Source organism: Papio anubis, chromosome 15 (genome assembly GCF_008728515.1).
Source record: "Papio anubis isolate 15944 chromosome 15, Panubis1.0, whole genome shotgun sequence".
In the NCBI taxonomy this organism is placed as follows: domain Eukaryota; kingdom Metazoa; phylum Chordata; class Mammalia; order Primates; family Cercopithecidae; genus Papio; species Papio anubis.
The window spans coordinates 57,362,259-57,383,391 of record NC_044990.1 but is presented as its reverse complement, the minus strand read 5'-3'; the positions used below and the strand labels follow the sequence as shown (position 1 = coordinate 57,383,391).

Below are 21,133 nucleotides of genomic sequence, written 5' to 3'. Positions count from 1 at the left end.
GCTGAGAAGGGACTCAAATTCATATATTTCTGACCTTCTACCTGTGTCATAATCTCTATGCTATATAGAGGCTCTGGAATTGAAGAAGTATCTGTGGTATTTGAAGTTGTAGTTGTGGGTGAGGCTATCAAATCAGAGTGAATGTAGGAGAAATAACAAACCCAAGGACAGGCCTCAAGAAACACCAACATTTAATGCACAGGCTCCAAATCAGTGGTCTCCATTTGCCCACAGATACAATTTGGCTAACATCACATTTACTTTTACTTTTTTAAAGACAGGGTCTTGCCTGGGGTGCAATGGCATGATCGAGGCTCACTGCAGCATTGAGGCTTCCAGGCTCAAGTGATCCTCCTTCCTTAACCTCCCCAGTAGCCGGGACTACAGGCACACACCATTATGTTCAGCTAACTTTTGTATTTCTTGCAGAGATGGGGTTTTGCCATGTTTCCCAGGCTGGTCTTGAACTCCTGGGCTCAGCGATCCTCTTGTCTTGGCCTCCCAAAGTTCTGGGATCACAGGCATGAGCCACTGTGCCTGACTAACACAGCATTTTTTAAAAACTTGAATGTGAATGGCTTCCGGAAAGGATAAGGAACACTTTGCACTCCCTCAAAGTCCCCACCACCTCCTGCTAATTGCCTGCAGGTTTTTTACACCTGTACATTTCCTCCTGGCCCTCTAGAAGCACTAGAACTGCATTCCCTAAAGTGTGGTGGAAAAGACACCCACGTAGGAAAAGAAAAAGTCAATAAAGTAAGTAAAGAAATGCTAGGAGAATGTGGCTTCATTAAAATTGAAGGAGTCTCCGGAAAAAGAGGATAGTCAAGCAAATCAAATGTCCAAAGTGGTCAAGCAGGATGAGGGAGAACAGGATCTCTTGCATGTGGCAATCTGGTGATCACCTATAATCTTAGTAAAAGATATTGGGGGTGAGTGGGTTGATAGTAAAGCCAGATTATAGGGGGTTGTGGAGTGAAAGGGTATTGAGAAGGTGGAAATAAGTGGTTTAGTGTCCTCATTAAGGAAGTGTGGCCATAATGGGAAGGAAATAGACAGGCAGGCAGCTAATATGAGATGTGTGGTCAGATGGAAATTTTTGCTTTTAGAATAGGAAAGGTTTGATTATGTTTTTATGCTGAGAAAAAATAACCACAGGGATGATCAGCTGGGAATACAGGAGAGAGGCAATGATGGGTTCACCAGTGATTTCAGAAGCTATACTGGTACCAGGCATTGCCTTAAGAAACTGAGGACACAGAAGTGAATAATAGACAAGATGTTTGTTTTCTTGGAGATTATACTCTATTGGGTGAAGACAGCCAATAAAATGAAGGAGAATAGGCATTTCAGAGAAATAAGTAATTTCATAGAGTTATGTGATGAGAATGGAAGGTCTACTTTTTATTTCTTGCTGTAGACAGGCTTTATATTGGATATTATTTTCAAAGGGCTGACATTTGAGCTGAGACTTGAATAAAAACAAGGAGCTAGCCATGGAAGCTCATTCTAGATAGAATTATAACTAGTGTATGCATATAGGGTAGACATGAGCTTGGTGTGACTGGGACACAGAAGCCACAGTGATTCAACGACTACATTGTGGTGGGAGATGAGGTAGGAGGATAGTCAGGGGGTGAGGTCACAGTGTCTTGTAGTCCACACTAAGAAGTTTGAATTTTATTTAAGGTGCAATGGGTGGCCATGGGAGGGCTTGAAGCAGGAGATTGCTATCAGCTCAAAGGTGAGAAGGGATGGATCTCAATGCAAAGTAGGGGAATGTGCCTTGAACAGGTGTGCTGTTAACTCTTCCACTGAGATGGGGGAAGCAGGAAAGAATAGGTGGAAGGCGAGACTTTCATAGGTAGTGTAGGAGGTAGTTGAAGAAATTAATACTTAAAGGCTTCAATTTTTGCAGTGAAGCAAAATGCAAGCTTATCTGCTAACAGTGAATGGAGAGATTGTGGAGTAGGAGCTTGTATTAGTCTGCTCAGGCGGCTATAACAAAATACCACAAACTAGTTGGCTTCATCAACAGAAATTTTATTTATTCTTATGTCTGCTTCCTGGCTCATCTTTCAAGACAGATGAGGAACCATGGACACTGCACATGCAAAAGGAAGAAAGGAGGACTTCTGGAGGCTAGAAGTCCATGATCAAGGTGCCAGCCCATGTGGTTTCTGGTGAGGGGTCTCTGGCAGATGGTGCTTTCTTGTGTGTCCTCACATGGCAGACAGAGAGAGCTTTGATGTCTCTTGTTCATCTAAGGACTCCAGCCCTATTGGGTTAGGGCCCTACCTTATGACCTCATTTGACATTTATCACCTCCTCACAAGCAGTATCTCCAAATGCAGTCCCAATGGGAGTTAGGGGTTGGGTGGAGCATAAACATTCAGTTCATAATAGGGGTTTGTGAAGAAAAGGGAAACTTTGAGGTATTTGTTGAAGAAATGGGAAAGGGAATGAATTAAGAATATGAATACCTTCCATCCTATTGTATTTTCTGTAGTAAGGCTAAATTACTTGTATCTCTCCATGATTCCAAACTTTATGTGATGGAAATATTTGGGTAAGGGCATTATTATCCTTAATGTGCAATCTCCCATTGACTTAGAGAGTAGGTGGATCCTGGTAGCTTTTTCTTTTCTTTGTTTTTTGTTTAAAGAGATTCCTTTAATATAATGAATACAAAAACATGACCTCTGCCGAAGATTATAAAGCCCTTCAGAAATATGAGAAGGAGAAATTTGAAGAGGTGATCAACAAATTAAAGAGACTGGTGCTAACCTCAGTTTGCTAGTATGCCCACAATTATACAACTTTGAATAAGTGAAACTATGGTTACCAAACAGCTTTTTTTTATTGTAGCATCTACAGTGTCTGAAAAAGGATGTAATAATAAAGAACTGTAGATGCATCATGAGACACCCATTTATTTAATTACAGTAATGAATCTTTCTACATAGTATTCTCAATGTCTTCATTCTTCAGATTCTCCAGGCTTACGAATGTTGTCAATCTTCAAAATCATTCTAACCATTTGTGTTGCAAGAGATATCTGTTGCTTTTTTGCCAATGAAGGTTTCTATGACATGCTATTGCTTCATATCATTTGTCCCCTTGTGCAAACAGTCGATGCCAAGAGCAAGGTTCCTCTCATTTACTTGTCTGGCTTAGGCTTCGGTCATAGTCTGGATGGGATTCATGCCACTGTTTTCAGAAAGGGCCTTGGGAATGACCTCCAAAGCGTCAGCAAATGCTCTCAAGGCATAGAGTTCTAAGGTGGGGCACTTATCAACCTCTTGGCTAACTGACAGGGCACAGGATATCTCAGCAGCCCCTCCTCCACACACCATATGATTATCATGGATGAGCTTCCAGATGACACACAAAGCATCATGAAGGGGTTGTTTCACCTCCTCAATACTCATCTTACTTCCTCTTCTCATAAAAATGATTACAGCTCTGGAGTTCTTACACTGCTCAATGACCAGCATTTTATCCTTAGTTGTCCCAAATGAGATATCCTGTACAAGACCAGCAAAGTCCAGCTTCCAGGCCGAGAGCTCTGAGAACTTGGGGGTGATCTGCCCTCCTGTTGTGATGGCAATCAGTTCAATTTCAGGTCATCCTACCCAGCGAACCACAGGCAAGTTGTTCTGAAGAAGTAAGTGATTTGCTTCATCATCAAAGTCCCACTGACAAATTTCTATTTTAGCACCAGTCTCTTTAATTTGTTGAATCATCTCTTAAAATGTCTCCTTTTCATATTTCTGAAGGGCTTTATGATCTTCTACAGAGGTCACATCCAGCTTATGCTTTGTTTTTGGTTTGGGTATTCAAATGGACATGTGAGAATTACAATCTTAGCATCTTCCACTTTTTTGGCATCTGTGGGTGACTGAAATCCTTGTCCACAATCATGTCCTTAATCCATTTAGTGTCCTCCAGCCTGCCACCCACTTTGCTTTCTACTTTGATAAGCTCAAAGTCAACACCTCTCTGCTCCATATCTGTTACAGTAAGGACGGCATTCACAGCAATCTCAGCCATTTGTCAGTAACAACTGTTGATCACTTTGGAGCCCAGCATGGTTTCTGCAGTCTGAATCAGGGGTTTGGTGTCCTTTACATCAACAAGGATGCTATCGCTGATCTTGTCCAGGTGTTCAATAGCAACACAGGCAGCCTGCTTATAGCCACCAGCTATTCTGATTGGGTGAATACCTTGGTCTAGCAACTCCTGGGCTTATTCTAACAAGGCACCAGCCAGGACAACCACTCCTGTGGTTCCATCTCCAATTTCGTCATCCTGAGACTTGGACATTTCCACCATTAGCTTGGCAATCTGATGATCGACATCTATCATGCTTAAGATGATGACCCCATCATTACTTACAGTCACATTGCCATCCTTATCCACCATCATCTTATCAAGCCCATTTGGTCCAAGTGATGTTCTCATCGTATTTGCTACAGCCTTTGCTGCCACTATATGAGACTTGAGGGCCTCAAGTCCCATAAGGCGGGACTTGTGGTCCTGATCCTTGCTGATGAGGAAAGGGGGCCCATATCAATCGAAGGCAAGGGTCTCCATGGATGCCATGTTGCAGCAGCAGGAGTTACTTTTCCACTTTTTCTTTATCTGACAGCCATTAAGGCTGGTTGGTAAGACAGCTGGTAAGACAGCCTAGAGCTAAGTAAGAGCTGAGGTGCTTAGCATAAAAAGAGGAAAGATATCCTAGAGAAGCTAGGCAAGACCAATGAGCCAGGAAGCAGACACAAGGAGGCCATGGACACTGCACAGGGAAAAGGGAGGGGGGAAGGAGCCCCTGTGACTAGCAGCCAAAGAAGGACCCAGGCAAGATCCTACATGTCTCTGGATTTGTAAGAGTTTCTTTCTCATATAAACATGTGCTTCCTTCTCCACAAATCTTCAACCAAACTTCTAATGCATATTAATGCTATGTGGAATGACTTTGCTTTTCTTGGAGTGAGGAGGCTGGAGAGCTGTTTTAAAATCACTGCATGAAGGAAACCAGAGGAAGAGAACCACATGTAGGAGAAGAATGTCCATGACTTCAACAAGGTAACACACAAAACCAACAAGCGTGCAAAATTTTAACATGACTCTCACCAGGACCCAAATGTTTAACTTTGACTCATGCTCGTTTTGGAGATTTACTCTACCTTGCAGATAACAGATGCAGATTATTTTTAAAGTACTTTTACAACTCACATGTCCTTCCGTCCCCACTCTGGCCATCTCTGCCTTTCACTAGAGCTTCTGTTGCAGGGTTACTGAGTCTGACCCTGCTTATTAACATCTACTGCTGAATATCCCCTGACTATTCTTTACTGAAAACAGATGTGACATATAATCATGCTTTTCAGAAAACAAAATCAGAACAACTCTAGCCTCTTCTAGTTTTATTCTTGATTCTTTTAGGGTTAAGTAAGCTCACTCAGATTCCTCACTTAATTTCAACTCCCTAGCACCTATAAATGACACCCTGGTTACTTATTTCTTACCATTAGATTTTTTTTTCCTGGTTGTTTTATATACATAGGATTTTTCTATCACTAGATTGGGAGAAAGTTGCTTTACACCTCCTTTCTATTTCTTGGGTCTCCATTTTGGTGTCATAACTAGATTGATCCACTAATCAATGCTGGTGGAATTGATGAGCATATGAATAAATAATAATTAATAATCCTTTTGAGTCACCCAAGTCATAGAGATGGCAAGTGTGTCTATGTTTTATAAAAATATTTGCCAATTGAGGAACTTATTGATAGACGTAAGTGATGCGGCTGCTTTATTTTCAAGGTTCTCCCGAAGTGTCAGTGTAGCTCAGGGCTTTGTGTGGGTTTCCATCGCAAGTGATTACAGAAGTGGCATGTGGAGAGTGGACTAGGGGGCAAAATATATGCAGGAAAAGTGGAAATCACCAAGGAAAACGACTGAAGGGGAAATCAATATGAGGTGAAAGGTCAACAAGCCTCCTGCTGTTACTCTGTCAAAATGTATTTAATGGGTTCATTGGATATTTTTCACATTTAAGAAATTGACATGAGAAAGGGTAAGCCTGTAATAACTTTTTATCTCTCACTTACAAAATAGCCTTTTTTTTTCTTTTGAGAATTTTACCTCTGATCTCAGTATTGCATTTATGCCCAGGGGTTTGAGGCTTCAACAAAACCATAATGACAAGCTTTCAAAATAGATAAGATAGTTATCTCCTAAGTAGTTAATTCTGTAATCATAGCCACATCAACGTATCAAAGTGTAATTTCAAATATATTTATTAAAGAAAGAGCAGATATGGAACTTGCTGTATCCAAGAGTATAGTTTCTGAGTCTGAAAGTATGAACTCACCATATTTATTAAAAAGATAGTTTACTTATTCTTGTTTCTATCATCTGTACAGCTAGATTGATCTTCCGTTATCTCCTCTTCAAGAAAGAACAAGAATAACAGACACAAAAAAAACCCCATTAATTTCCAGCAATTAATTTTGGTTGGGAACTTTAAAAATAAAGCCTCTCCATGTAAAATCATATCTGTATTATCTTTTTAAAATTTCTAAACTCTCAATTGATGAATGCTTCTCATTTTTTAGACAATTCTGTCATCTTATTAGAAGTTCAGATTTTTATATTTCTCTAATATCTTTAATCAAGGTACTTTTAGGTGCATTAGAAATATTAATTCATTCAATAGTTCCTGAGCTATGCAGAGAGATTAAGCATTAAACATTAATATCTGGAAAATTCAGTATGGTAGACTTATGTATGCTGTTTTATCCCTTTCCAAGACTAAGAAATTTATGTTCAAGATTTAAATTTCCTTCAGTTTTCCATCTTGAGCACCTGACACCAATTTGGCAAGGTCATACCACAGTCTTAGATTTCTGTAAAGAGCTGCTCCATTAATTTTGGTGAGCAATACTATAGAACTAAAGTATGGCCTGGGGATGTTTCTTGAAATTGTCAAGGCCCCCGGGGATCTAGCACCTTCATTTGCCATGGGTAATATTAGCAGAACTCAAAATAAGATTACGTACATGAAAGAAGTTTGAAAATCGAAAGTACTTTATACAATTTTCCAAGACATGCTGAGATTTGAAATTTCAAAGAGTTAACGTGAAAAGGCACTACAAAGATCGAAATGGACATTTTTGTTCTTTTCATTTCAGAATGTTAATCATCAGTCATTTATTAACCAAAGGTTTATTAAATATTTACTATACATAAGCATTTCACTAGATATTGGTGAAACCAAGATAAAAAGAACATAGTCACTGCCCTTTAGGAATGTTTTGCCTAGCAGGAAGCATTAATGTAAACACAAATTATGTGACAAGTGCAATGTATTATTTTTCTTCTGCCATGTAGCTAGTTGCTACAAACTTAATAGCTTAAAGCAACACACAGTTATCTCATAGTTCCTGTGGGTCAGGAGTCTGGGTAGAGCCTAGCTGGGTTCTCTCCTCAGGGTCTCACAAAGCTGCAATCAATGTTGGCCAAGGCACAGCCTCGTCTAAGCTTAGGATCCTCTTCCAAACTCATGTAGTTGTTGGCACAATTCATTTCTTGAAGCTGTAAAGCTCAAATTGTCTTATTCTTCAAGAGTAGTGGGAGAGAGTCTCTCAGCTCAGGAAAGCCCTACATCCTCTTTTAAGGGTTCGCATGATAAATCAGACCCATCCAGGATAATCTCCCTGTGACCAACTCAAAGTCTGTTGATGGGGGCCTTTGGCAACATCTGCAAAATCCTTGTATGTTCACCGTAAGCATAATCAGGGAGTGATATCCCATCATATCCACAGATCCTGCCTACACTGAAGGGGAGAGAGTTATATAAGAGTATAGGGTCACTGGGCATCATCTTATAGTTTTGTTTACCACATTCCTGAAGAGACATATTTAATAAAGCAGTAGTGAATGAATACAGTCTGGTTATGGAGAAATAAGGCAAAGAAAAGGCCATGGGCAATGGTGAGCTGTAGACAAACTAGGTTCCTCAATGTCATGATCATTAGAGTATTTCTGTGTCACTCGGAGAGAAATTTTTTGTCTTTTCTTTTTGACATGGAGTCTCACTCTGTCACCCAGGCTAGAGTGCAGTGGCACAATCTCAGCTCACCACAACCTCCACCTCCCGGGTTCAAGTGATTCTCTTGCCTCAGGCTCTCAAGTAGCTGGGACTACAGGCACCCACCACCACACCCAGCTAACTTTTGTATTTTCAATAGAGATGGGGCTTCACTATGTTGCCCAGACTTGTCTCGAACTCCTGAACTCAAGTGATCCGCCTGCCTCAGCTTGCCAAAGTGTTGGGATTACAGGCATGAGCCACTGCGCCCAGCCCAGAGAGAAAATTTACTTCAGATTTTTTATAAACAAAGAGCTTCAAAGTTAAATTAGAGAGGAGATTTTACTTGGTCACACTAAGGATACATTACAGGTAAATTCAGATGCCACAATTATTGGGTCCTGTTAAACAAAACATTTGGACTATATGGTACCCAAGTGAGAAATTGTGTAGGTCCTTGGATAGCGGACCTTAAGACTTTTCAAGACATTAGGTGTCTTAGCTTGTGACAGAAGCTTGTGTGGCAATCACATATTTGAGAATGTGATTGCTGGAAGCAAGAGTGGGACAAGAGAGCATGAAGCAGGAAAAAAGAGAAGCCTGACCCCAAAATGTATTTTGAGTTGGTCATGCATGAAGCCTAAAAAGGACTTCTTATAAATGTCATGACATGGAAATCAGAACTTTTCCTTTGGAGATAAAACAGGGAACCATTGTTCTGTTCGCTCCTGATACCTATTGTTCAGCAGTGGCCCACGGATCTGAATGTCAGAGGGGCATCAATGGTGGCAGGGAAGAATGAAAGACATAGAGGTGTGATGTAAGGTGAAGTGATTTGGGGTTGCACAAGCAAAAAGCTGGTGAAAACCAGTGCAGAGTTGGCCCTAGAGCAGTGATAAGGTACAAGGTGGGGCTCAGGGGGTTTGGAAGAGCACAAAAGGGGCATTTGCTATGTTGACCTTTGAAAAATATGATGGGAACTATCTGGAGTCAGTCTCCAGAAAAATGAAAACATGCACACTTATACACACACAGAGAGACACATTCACTCACACACAAATTGTACATAGCTCAGGTAGTTTTATCCTTGAAGCCCATCCATGTACCCAAGACAAGGGAACTCTGTTTCAGGGGCTAATTATAAAGAAAAGATTTTGACAATATGGCATTCATGTAAGAAACTATGTAGGTTTCTGCAAGACAAGTATATACTTTTAAAAAATATTTGCCCATTTTTTTCTCCGTGAAGTATCATTTTCAAAATACTCTGATTAGAAAGCAATTGTCAATTAGATGGCTGTCTTTAACATCTGTTAATCTCCTCCTTAACAGTAACTGCGGGTATATTCTGAGTTTGTTTGAAATTACTAGTCATAACAGTGAATAGACAGGTGTGAAGAAAAAGGTTGGAATATGTTAAGAAAGCAGAAACCATATTAAGGCAAACGCTAAGATCGGAACCCGCAAATTCTGGTTTGAAGAAACTTTCTATAGTATGAACCTTTTATCTCTTCATGCCAAAGCAACACTAATAACAATGACAACTCAATGTCTAACTCTAAATTTGATGACAGTAATTACTATAGACACAGGGACCAGTAATAAGAAGGCTACATGTGTAATCATCATACATAGTTTGTTCTATATAAGAGTCATCATCTGAGCTCTTAGTTCATTCAACTACCCCAGTCAGGCCTGGGAAAGAAAATGAGTAAATGAATCAGTGTAGTGTAGTCTGAATGATTAAAACAGCAAACTAAACGCATTTTCCCTTTTGAGAAATAGATACAAAGGATTGCACACTCACTTGTATCTTGGTTTAATAACAGATCTGTTTACAAAATAAAAAGAAATTCCACCAAAATCTGAGAAAAAACAAAGGGAGAATCACATAAGAGGAAAGCTAGAATAAAAGTAAAGTGTGGTGATACATTAGTCACTAAGCATAAATATATAGGAACAGAAAAATAAACTATAAAGAAACAATTGGATTTTCTCTCAAGACCCCTCTCAGATGTCCAACAAAATATAGTAAAGAGAGAGCTGACATTAAATATAGATTTGAGTGTATATTTGTTGTGCTTATTTGTTCTTTTGGATCTTTTGTGATAGATGGAAATATTGAAAACTTGGAAATGCAAAAGTAGCTCACCATTAAATGTATACCAATTCTAGAGTCTACCAGAGAAAATATGAGACTATCTAAAATCCTATTTGAATTTCTAGACACTTACTGAAAATGTCAAAATTTTTAGAGTTCATAATACTATTCAAGTCTCTTTGAAAACGCATTCACCATTCATTTATAATCACTTTTTAAAAGCCAGATCTCAGTATGACCACTGAGAATACATTTTGAATCTTCATTTTCCAACATTTTTCTTACTACTGTGAGAACTGAGGCTGATGGGACTGCAGAGTTTTAACTGGGTTGAAGGAGTGTATAAGAAATGTCTGACTGATAAATGCTAAAGAATCATCCTAAACATTCTGGGCTAATACATTGGCTTTCATTTTGTTTTTTTATTTTTATTTTAGGTTCAGAGATGCACGTGCAGTTTTGCCATACAGGTAAATTGTGTGTCAAGGGGGTTTGGTATACAGATCATTTCATCATCCAGGTAATAAGCCTAGTACTTTACACATAGTCTTTCAATCTTCACCCTCCTTCCACCCTCAACCCACAGGTAGGCTCTGGTGTATGTTATTCCCTTCTTTGTGTCCATATGTACTCAATGTTTAGTTCCCATTTACAAGTGAGAACATGTGTCTTTTTGGTTTTCTGTTTCCACATTAGTTTGCTAAAGATAATGTCCTCCAGCTTCATTCATGTTGCTGTGAAGGACATAATCCCATTCACTTTTATGTCTGTGTAGTACTCCATGGTATATATGTACCATATTTTCTTTATCCAGTCTATCACTGATGAGCATTTAGATTGATTCCATGTCTTTGCTATTGTGAATAGTGCTGCAATGAACATACATGTGCATGTGTCTTTGTAGGAGTATAACTTATATTCCTTTGGGTATATACCCAAAAATAAAGTTGCTGGGTTGAACGGTAATTGTGTTTTAAGTTCTTTGAGAAATTGCCAAACTGCTTAATGCAATGGCTGAACTAATTTACATTCCCATCAGCAGTATATAAGCATTCCCTTTTCTCTGCAACCTCACCAGCATCTGTTATTTTTTGTCTTTTTAATAAGACAAAATGGACTGTTGTGAGATGGTATCTCATTGTGGTTTTGATTTGCATTTCTCTAGTGATTAGTGATGTTGAACATTTTTTCATATGCTTGTTGGCCTGGTGTACGTCTTTGTCTGTTTGTGTCTCTTTGCCCACTTTTTTTCTGGGGTTTGTGTTTTTTGCTTGTTGATTTAAAATTCTTACAGATTCTGGATATTAGAACTTTGTCAGATCCATGGTTTGCACAAATGTTCTCCCATTCTGTATGTTGTCTGTTTACTCCATTGATAGTTTCTTTTGCTTAGTTAGGTCCCAATTGTTAAATTTTGTTTTTGCTGCAATTGCTTTTGATGTATTCATAATGAAATCTTTAACAGAGACTATGTCCACGACGGTATTCCCTATATTACTTTCCAGGGTTTTATAGTTTGAAGTTTTATATTTAAGTCTTTAATCTATCTTGAGTTGATTTTTGTGTATGTGTAAGGAAGGGAGTCCAGTTTCAGTCTTCTGCATATGGCTAACCATTTATTGAATAGGGAGGTTTTTTCCCTATTGCATGTTTTTGTCAACTTTGTCAAAGATCAGATGGTTGTAGGTGTGCAGTACTATTTTGGGTTATCTCTTCTGTTCCCTTGGTCTATATGTCTGTTGTTGTACCCGTACCATGCTGTTTTGGTTACTATAGCCTTGCAGAATAGTTTGAAGCTTGGTAATGAGATGCCTCCAACTTTCTTCTTTTTGCTTAGGATTGCCTTGGCTATTTGGGCTTTTTCAGTTCCATATGATTTTTTTTTAAGTTTTTTTCTAATTTTATGAAGAATGCCATTGGTAGTTTGATAAGAGTAGCATCTAATGTATAAATTGCTTTGAGCATTATGATCATTTTAACAATATACACATCAGCTTTTAAACCAAATTGCGGTCAGCTGTTCTGCTTACCTTGTCACCTCCTTAAGATCAATCTTCACATAGGCCTGTTAGTATGTTAGAAAAAAGTATTCTCATCAACAACTTTAAGCTACCTATAGTGTTGCATGAGCTCATATCCAAATAACCCATCTTGTAGGGGATAAACCAAAACTCTCTAATCATTACAAAAGAAGAATTGATGCCCTTAAGTAAGCCAAACATAGTGAAGGTGTTGGAAATCATAAGAAAAAGACACTCAACTATCTCATAAACCATATGAACCTTGCCCAACTAAACAGCAGAAAACCTGTTAAGAACTATTTCTTAGAATAATCCACTGGATATTGAACACATTACTAAGCGCTAATTTTAATTGACTAATTTTCTAAACCTCTCTAGGACCATTAATACATTACTTTTAACCTACTTGTGTCTATTTTAAAAGCATATTCCTGGTAGCATATATTTGTTTCTGATTTTTTATTCAATCTGATAATTGGCTTAATTATTTAAACCTTTTATATTTAATGTAATTATCACTATGGTTATGTTTAAAATGATCATCTTGCTATTGTTTTCTATTTATCTCACCTGTTGTTTTCTCTTTTTCAGTCCCTTTTGGATGAAATGAGTTTGCTTTTATGATTCAGTTTTATCTACTTTGTTGGCTTACTGGCTACAATGATTTTATAATTTTAGTGGTTACATCGTGGTTTAAAGTTTACATATGTAATTTATCACAATCTACCTTCAGATGGTATTATAATACTTTATGCTACAAGTACTTTAGGGCAGTGTACTTCCATTTCTCCTCTCACAACCTTAATATTATTGTCATACATTTTACTTCTACCTATGTTATAAACTCCATACTACATTGTCATTATTTGTATTTAAATAGTCAATTACCTTTAAAATTGATTTAAATAACAGGAAAAAGTGGTACTATTTATTCCTGCAGTTATCATTTTCAGTGTTCATCACTGCATTGTATAGATTCATATTTCCATCTGGAATCATTTTTCTTCTATCTGAAGAAATTAATACTTTTCACAGTGAGGGTTTTTGACGATTAAGTCTGTCGATATATTTATGACAATCAAATCTCTAGTTCATCTTTGTTTTTGAAGGATATTTTTGCTAGGCATAGAATTCTAGGTTGATGATTCTTTCTATTGTACATTAAAGATGTTGCTTCAATGTCTTTTCACTTATCTTGTTTCCAATAAGAAATATACAATTATCTTAATATTTTTCACTGTTTTTAATGTTTATATTTACAATGGCGGTTTGTGTTTTTTTTTTTTTTTTTTTTTTTTTTTTTTTTTTTTTTTGAGACGGAGTCGCTGTGTCTCCCAGGCTGGAGTGCAGTGGCGCGATCTCGGCTCACTGCAAGCTCCACCGCCCGGGTTCACGCCATTCTCCTGCCTCAGCCTCCCGAGTAGCTGGGACTACAGGCGCCCACCACCTCGCCCGGCTAGTTTTTTGTATTTTTAGTAGAGACTGGGTTTCACCGTGTTAGCCAGGATGGTCTGGATCTCCTGACCTCGTGATCCACCCGCCTCGGCCTCCCAAAGTGCTGGGATTATAGCGCCCGGCCACACTGGCTGTTTTAAATGTCTTCAACTGTTCACCTATAGTGAACAATTCTTTGCTGCAATATTATTTTATGTTTTTAATGCTTCAGGTTTATTGAGCTTCTTGGGTATGTAAGTTTATGGTTTTCACCAAATTTGAATATTTTTGATCATTATTTTATCAGGTTTTTTTTCTGCCTACTGCTTCAGAAACTCCAATTGTATATATTATAAACTGCTTTAAAAATGTCCTGTTTTGTTGTTGTTGTTGTTCAGGAGTTTTGCATCTCTATTCATAAGAGACAATGGTCTAAAATTTTCTTTCTTGTAATGTTCCATTTGGTTTTGGTATTAAAGTTTGGGCTTATAGAATGAATTAGGAAGTGCTCACTCTACATCTGTTTTCTGGACAAGACTGTAGAGAATTGATATCATTTGTTTCTTAAGTGTCTGGTGGAATTCTCTAGGGAAACCATCTAATCTCGGTGCTTTTAGTTCTGGAAGGTTATTATCATTAGTTCAGTTTCCTTAATAGATATCGGCCTATTTAGATTATCTATTTATTCTTGTGCAAGTTTTGGTCAATTGTATTTTTAGAGGAATTGGTCCATTTTATCTAAGTTATCAAATTTATGGGTATAGAATTGTTCACAATATTCATTTTTTATGTCCATGAGATCAGTAATAATGGCTTCTCTTTTCTGATATCAGTAATTTGTATCTTTCTTTTTTCTTGGTTAGTCTGGTTAGAGGATTACACATTTTGTTGATCTTTTTAATGAATGAGCTTTTGGTTTCACTAAATTTCTCTATAGTTTTCTTATTTAAAACTTTATTGATTTCTGCTCTGATTTTATCATTTCTTTACTTTTGCTTAATTTGGATTTAATTCTTATTTTTCTAGTTTCCTAAGGTAGAAGCTTAGGTAATTAATTTTAAATCTGTATTATTTCTAATATATACATTCTATGCTATAAATTTCCCTCTAAGCTCTGCTTTTGCTGCATCTTACACATTCTAATAAGTTGCATTTTTCAACTTTCATGTAGTTTGAATTTTTAAAAAATTTCTCGAGATTTATTCTTTGATTCATGTTTTATTTAGAAGCATGTTTTTTAATCATGAAATAATTTAGAATTATTCAGATACATTTCTACTATTGGTTTATAGTATAATTTTACTGTGGTAAGAAATAATACTTTGTATGATGTTTATTCTTTTATTTTTATTAAAGTACTTTTATAGCCCCAAGTGTGGCCTATCTTGCTGAATGTTTTATGTGTGTTTGAGAAGAATGTGTATTATGATGTTGTTGGATGAATTGTTCTATAAATATCAATAAGATTCAGTTGATTGATGGTGCTTTTCAGTTCAACTATATTATTACTGATTTTCTGCCCCAGAATTTGCAATGATACAAAATCTAAACCTGTTATTTATCATAAATCCGCAGTATAATCCTGTTACAGGACTTTAAGTCTTTCGGTACACAAAGATCATTTTGTTTACTGAAACAGAGATGCTCCTGATACCTTACAAAAATCTTTCTCTAATATTAATACCTCTGAATCATCTGAAAGGCTTGTTAAAATGCAAAATGCAGCATAGTCACTCTCAAAGCTCCAGATTTATTACATCTTGGGTAGATTCTGAGACTCTGTAATTCTGTAAATTTTCATAGGCAAAATTGATGTTGCTTGTCCAGAGACCACACTTTGATAACCACTGCCTTACACCATCCGGGGGACATTTAAAAATGCATAACCTCCAACACATAGAAGCCAAGGATATAGGGAGAATTGTGCACACCATGTCAGAATGGAATAACGAAGAAAAGATGACTCTTGATGAAGGTTTTCTATGCCTTGGACTATTCTGAGTGAAGAAATGAGTGATTATGAAGCTGCTGATAGCTGCTCATTAGAGGAGACACAGTTGGGAGTCATGCTTTTGTGATGTTGGCCATCAGCCTACATGAACTGTAGATTGTTCCTTCTCATTCTTTCTCAGAAGAAAGTTTATCTTATTTTGACGAAATTTAAATTAGACAACCCAATCTTGTCCAGTAGATTGGAAACAAAAGTGAACAGGAGACACAGCAAAGTAACTTTTGGCTTAAGTGCCCCAGGAAACTTCCTAATATACTTTCATGTGACTGAACACAGCTTCCCAAATGTTGGAAGATAATTATTTGTCAAGAGTGATTAGATTAATCATCAAAGCCTAGGCCATAATTATAACCATGTTTTTATGCACTTTTCTCAGGTTCTCTTGCATAACCTGATCAAGGTTCAGTTTTACACAACATGGGGATAGTACATTCTACACACACTCAAGAAATCTTTCTTTCCTAGCTCTTTCCTGACAAGTGGAGTGGGTCTTGAGCTAACCAAATCCATGGTTTGACAACACCCTCCCTAGACATGGTGCCTGATGATACTCCACATTTGCCCACTCAACAGTAAATCAAGAAAAGTCTTCTCAATTCTAGAACTATTTTCCTCTTAGTGACTTTGGTTTTTCAGACACAAAGTAAGCAGCATCAATAGGAACAGTGACTTCATCTGCTGTTAAGCACAATAAGCTTATACTTTCTTTATACCTGGGAGATTTATACCTCTCAGCAACTTATCGTCCTCTTTGAGAATATTGAAAAATGATGCTGTATGGTTAAGATCCCTGATATGTTTGTGTTTTCTGATAGAATTCTACTATTAGTTAACCAAAAGAAACCTAGATTTTAGGATATTTACCCAAATATTTTCTCATAATCTATATCTAAACAATATGGATAAATATTAACAATAATTACCCATATTATCCCTCTTTATTTTAGGGGGAAAGAGAGAGGTATGGCTAGGTTTGTAACCTTTATATGTGCAAAGTCCAGGAAATTTATTCTTCAGGCTAATTTGGTCCTGCCTTGGAAGAACAGGTTTTGTCTCACCTCATTCTGCAGGGGAAGGGATAGTTAACTATCTCAATGAGTTAAATATCCTCATCAGGGACCCCCTTTCATAAAAATATGTCAATCTAATTCCTTGCTCAAGTTTATTATTAAAATATGAAGGTTTGATCTTAATGTACAACACATTGTCACTGCATTTTCAATTCTTCCCAGAAGTAAATATCTGAATTGTTTGCTACCTTATACACCAAAAGATTTGGTTGAAAAAAAAATATTTGTGGAGGAATAATTTAAATAATAAACTATCTATCCCAGGATTAACAAAATCAGGAGCAAATCCCTTTGACGTCTACAAAGATCTGAATTTACTAATTGCAGTTGGTTTACTTTGCACAACACATTAAGAAAAATCAGAAATGTCTTGCTTTACTCAAAGCAAGGATTCTGGTGAGGATGCTGTTTACTACATTATACAATTTCCTTTTTATGAGCACACAAAGGGTAAAATCCCCTCTAGTTCAAAAAGCAAGAATAATTATGCTTTTACTAAAAAATTGAATTGTATCATTTTATTAAACATATTTTATGCACATGTTCTCATTTCCTTCTTGATTGTTGGCAAGCTTAGAGTCACAATAGTAATTCACAACTAGCAATGTTGAAGACATATGATATAGATTTTGTGTAATAATCTGATGTATTAGTCCATTTTCACAGTCCTATAAAGAAATACCTGAGACTAGGTAATTTATAAAGAAAAGGGGTTGATATGGTTTGACTGTGTCCCCCCACCCAAATCTCATCTTGATTTGTAGCTCCCAGAATTCCCAAGTGTCATGGGAGGGACCTGTTGGGAGGTAACTGAATCATGGGGGTGGTCTTTCCCATGCTGTTCTTGTGATAGTGTAGAAGTTTCATGAGCTCTGATGGTTTTATAAAGGGGAGTTCCCTGGCACACACTCTCTTGCCTACCTCCATGTAAGGTATGCTGTTGCTCTTCCTTCACCTTTCACCATGATTGTGAGTCCTCCCCAGCCATGTGGAACTGTGAGGCCATTAAACCTCTTTCCATTATAAATTACCCAGCCTTGGGTATGTTTTTATTATCAGCATGAGAATCGACCAATACAGAGGTTTAATTGACTCACAGTTCCAAATGGCCAGGGAGGCCTCAGGAAATTTACAGTCATAGTGGAAGGGCACCTTCTTTGCACCTTCTTTACAAGGTGGCAGGAGAGAGATAGATGAAGAGATAGAAGGAGAAAGGGCCCTTATAAAAACAACAGATCGCGTAAGAACTCTCTCACTATCATGAGAACAGCATGGGGGAACCACTCCCCACATCCAATCATCTCCCTCCCTTAACACATAGGGATTACAATTCGAGATGAGATTTGGGTGGGGACACAGAGCCAAACCATGTCATCTGGCTTGCTTTATTTTTCCTACTTTCATTTTTCTTATATTTTTATCATCCACTTATATTTTATTTTGCTATAGATATTGATGGGATGACTTTTTAAAATGTGGGGTAGATTCAGTCATTCCCAAGTAATCTCTTAGTTGAACAGTTTCCATCACCTTTCAAAACTTATGTATTAAAGCAGTGTAGTACTGGCATAAAGATAGACATATAAATCAATGGAACAGAATTGAGAGTCCAAAAATAAACTCTTTATAGTCAATTGATATTCATGGAGGTGCCAAGGCAATTCAATAGGGGAAGTGATAATCTTTGCAACAAATGGCATTGAGACAATTCAATATCCAAAAGTGAAAAGATGAACTTAGAACCATCTCACACCATATGGAAAAACTAACTCAAAGTGGATGAGAGACATAAATGTAAGAGCTACATTTATACAGATTTTAGAATAAAACATATAAAAAACATTTAAGACCTTGGATCAGGCAAAGATTTCTTGGATAGGATACCAAAACATGATATAACACCATAAAAGAAAAATTAGACTTCATGAAAATTAAAAATGTATACACTTCAAAAGACACTACTTGAAAAGCTGAAAAGAATGGGATAAAATAACTGCAAGTCATTTATATAAGGGACTTTTAAAAGGAACATAGAAATAACTTTACAATCCAATAATAAGAAAACAACCCCATTTTAAAATGAACAAATTATTTGAGTAGATTATTCACCAAAGAAGATACACAAATGGCTAACAAGTACATGAAAAGATGCTCAACATTGGCCAGGCGCGGTGGCTCACGCCTGTAATCCCAGCACTTCGGGAGGCCAAGGCAGGAGGATCATGAGGTCGGGAGGTCAAGACCATCCTGGCCAACACGGCGAAACCTCATCTCTACTAAAAATACAAAAATTAGCCAGGCATGGTGGCGCATGCCTGTAGTCCCAGCTACCTGGGAGGCTGAGGCGGGAGAATCACTTGAACCTTGGAGCCAGAGGTTGCAATGAACCGAGATCGTGCCACTGTACTCCAGCCTGGCAACAGAGTAGGACTCTGTCAAAAAAAAAAAAAAATGCTCAATATCATTAGGGAAATGCAAACCATAACCACAATGATATATCATCTTACATGCATTAGAAAGGCTATAATAAAAAAGACAGACAATAATAAATGTTGACAAGGATGTAAAAAAATGAGACTCTCATACATTACTGATGTGAATATACAATAGTGTAGCCACTTTGAAAATAGTTTGGCATTTCTTAAAATGTTAAACCTAGTGTTATCATATGACCAAGCAATTTCATTCCCAGGTATCCACCCAGGAGAAATAAAAGTATGTGTTCACAAAAGAAAAACCTTGCCCACAATGTTCATTACGGCATTATTAATAAAAGCCAAAAGGTGCAAACAATCAGAATGTCTATGAAATGGAGAATAGAGAAACAAAATATGGTACATTCATACAATGAAGATTATTCAACAATAAAATGGAATGGATTTCTGATATGTGAATAACATGGATAAGATGCAAAATCATTGTGCTCATTGAAAGAAGTCAAACACAAAAACCTGTTGTATGTTTCCACTTATATAAAATATCCACAAAAATCAAATCTCTAGAGACAGAAAGTAGATTAGTGGTGGTCCAGGGCTTGGGATGGAAATGGGGATTAACCATAAATGAGAATGGGGATCCTACTGGGGGATAAAAAGTTCCCAAACTGGATTATGGTGATGGTTACATAACTCAGTAAACTTACTAAAAATCATTAGATTGTAAACTTAAAACAAGTGAATTTCAGAATGTGTAATTAAACAATTCCATAAAGTTAAATATTTCAACAAGTATTGTTGAGGAGACCTACTTCAACCAGAGGTACGTAGTAGTTGCTGTCAAGTTCTTAATGTCCATAGCAGACAGATCAGGAGGGTGGTACCCTTCCAGGATAGATTCTGAGGACCAGGCCTATTCCCAGTGAATATGCAGCTGTCACAGTATAGTAGCGGTTAGTTTAATGGTGCTACATGTCTTTTTGAAGCACAAGATTTCTGAAGCATCATAGGACATTTATGTAAACAAACTCCCCTAAACTAAATAGTTAGATCAGTATGTGAGTAAAAGTCCCCCCAAGGTCAAGAATGGATAATCAATATGTCAGACCACATTTATCTCAAGCGAGGAAAATTAGAGTGACATGAAAGAAATGAAGATTATATTTGAGTGTTAAAGCTTGCCTGCCTCAGGTTATTTCGATGATAGTTCAAATATTTATAGAAACAAGGAACTATTTTTCTTCAAATAGTTTAAATTTGAGTAGAGATGCTTCTGGTAGCACCCTTGGCAACAATGGTGCCATAAAGAAGTCCTTGATTCTTTGTAAGGACCCCAAGCATACAAAAACTTTTGATAAGGTTCAAAATAAAACATGTGAAACAGTCCAGGACTTTCTTCATAAAAAGAAAATATTACATATATTTATAGAAATATAAATATATATATAATTATTCATTATCTTCACTGCAGCCACTCAGAACCTAGTTGTTATTGCTAATGTGAATAACATGGAACTTAAAATACTGTATTATGTTACTCAAATATAGGCTTGTCATAGAAGACTATATTATGAGTCTCAAGAAAAGAAACTAGGTCACATTCATCTTTGTAGCCCTAGCATGTGGCTAAAGATTTGGGCATAATAAATAACATATATTTGGTAGATTATAACTAGAGTGACTTAATTATACAGTCATTGATCACATCTATTCCCTGCCATAATAAATTGATCAATAGCATTCATCTCTTCATTCATTCATTTACTAATTCATTTAACAAAAATTTGCCAAGTACCTACTATGCACTGAATACAGTGTTAGGTGCAGAAGTTCCAGTGGCAAAAAGGTTGACCTTTGAGCTCCAGAGGACAAAGGCAAATAAGCACAGAAATAAAATACTCTGTGATAAGCAGAGATAATATTTAGGAGCCTAAGGGACCAGCTTCTAATCCAATTTACAATG

General features: G+C 37.1%; 1 pseudogene; it reads right to left on the bottom strand.

The window, feature by feature from the left end:
* Positions 1-823: 823 nt before the first annotated feature.
* Positions 824-8,149, bottom strand: LOC110741714 (annotated as a pseudogene).
* Positions 8,150-21,133: the final 12,984 nt, after the last annotated feature.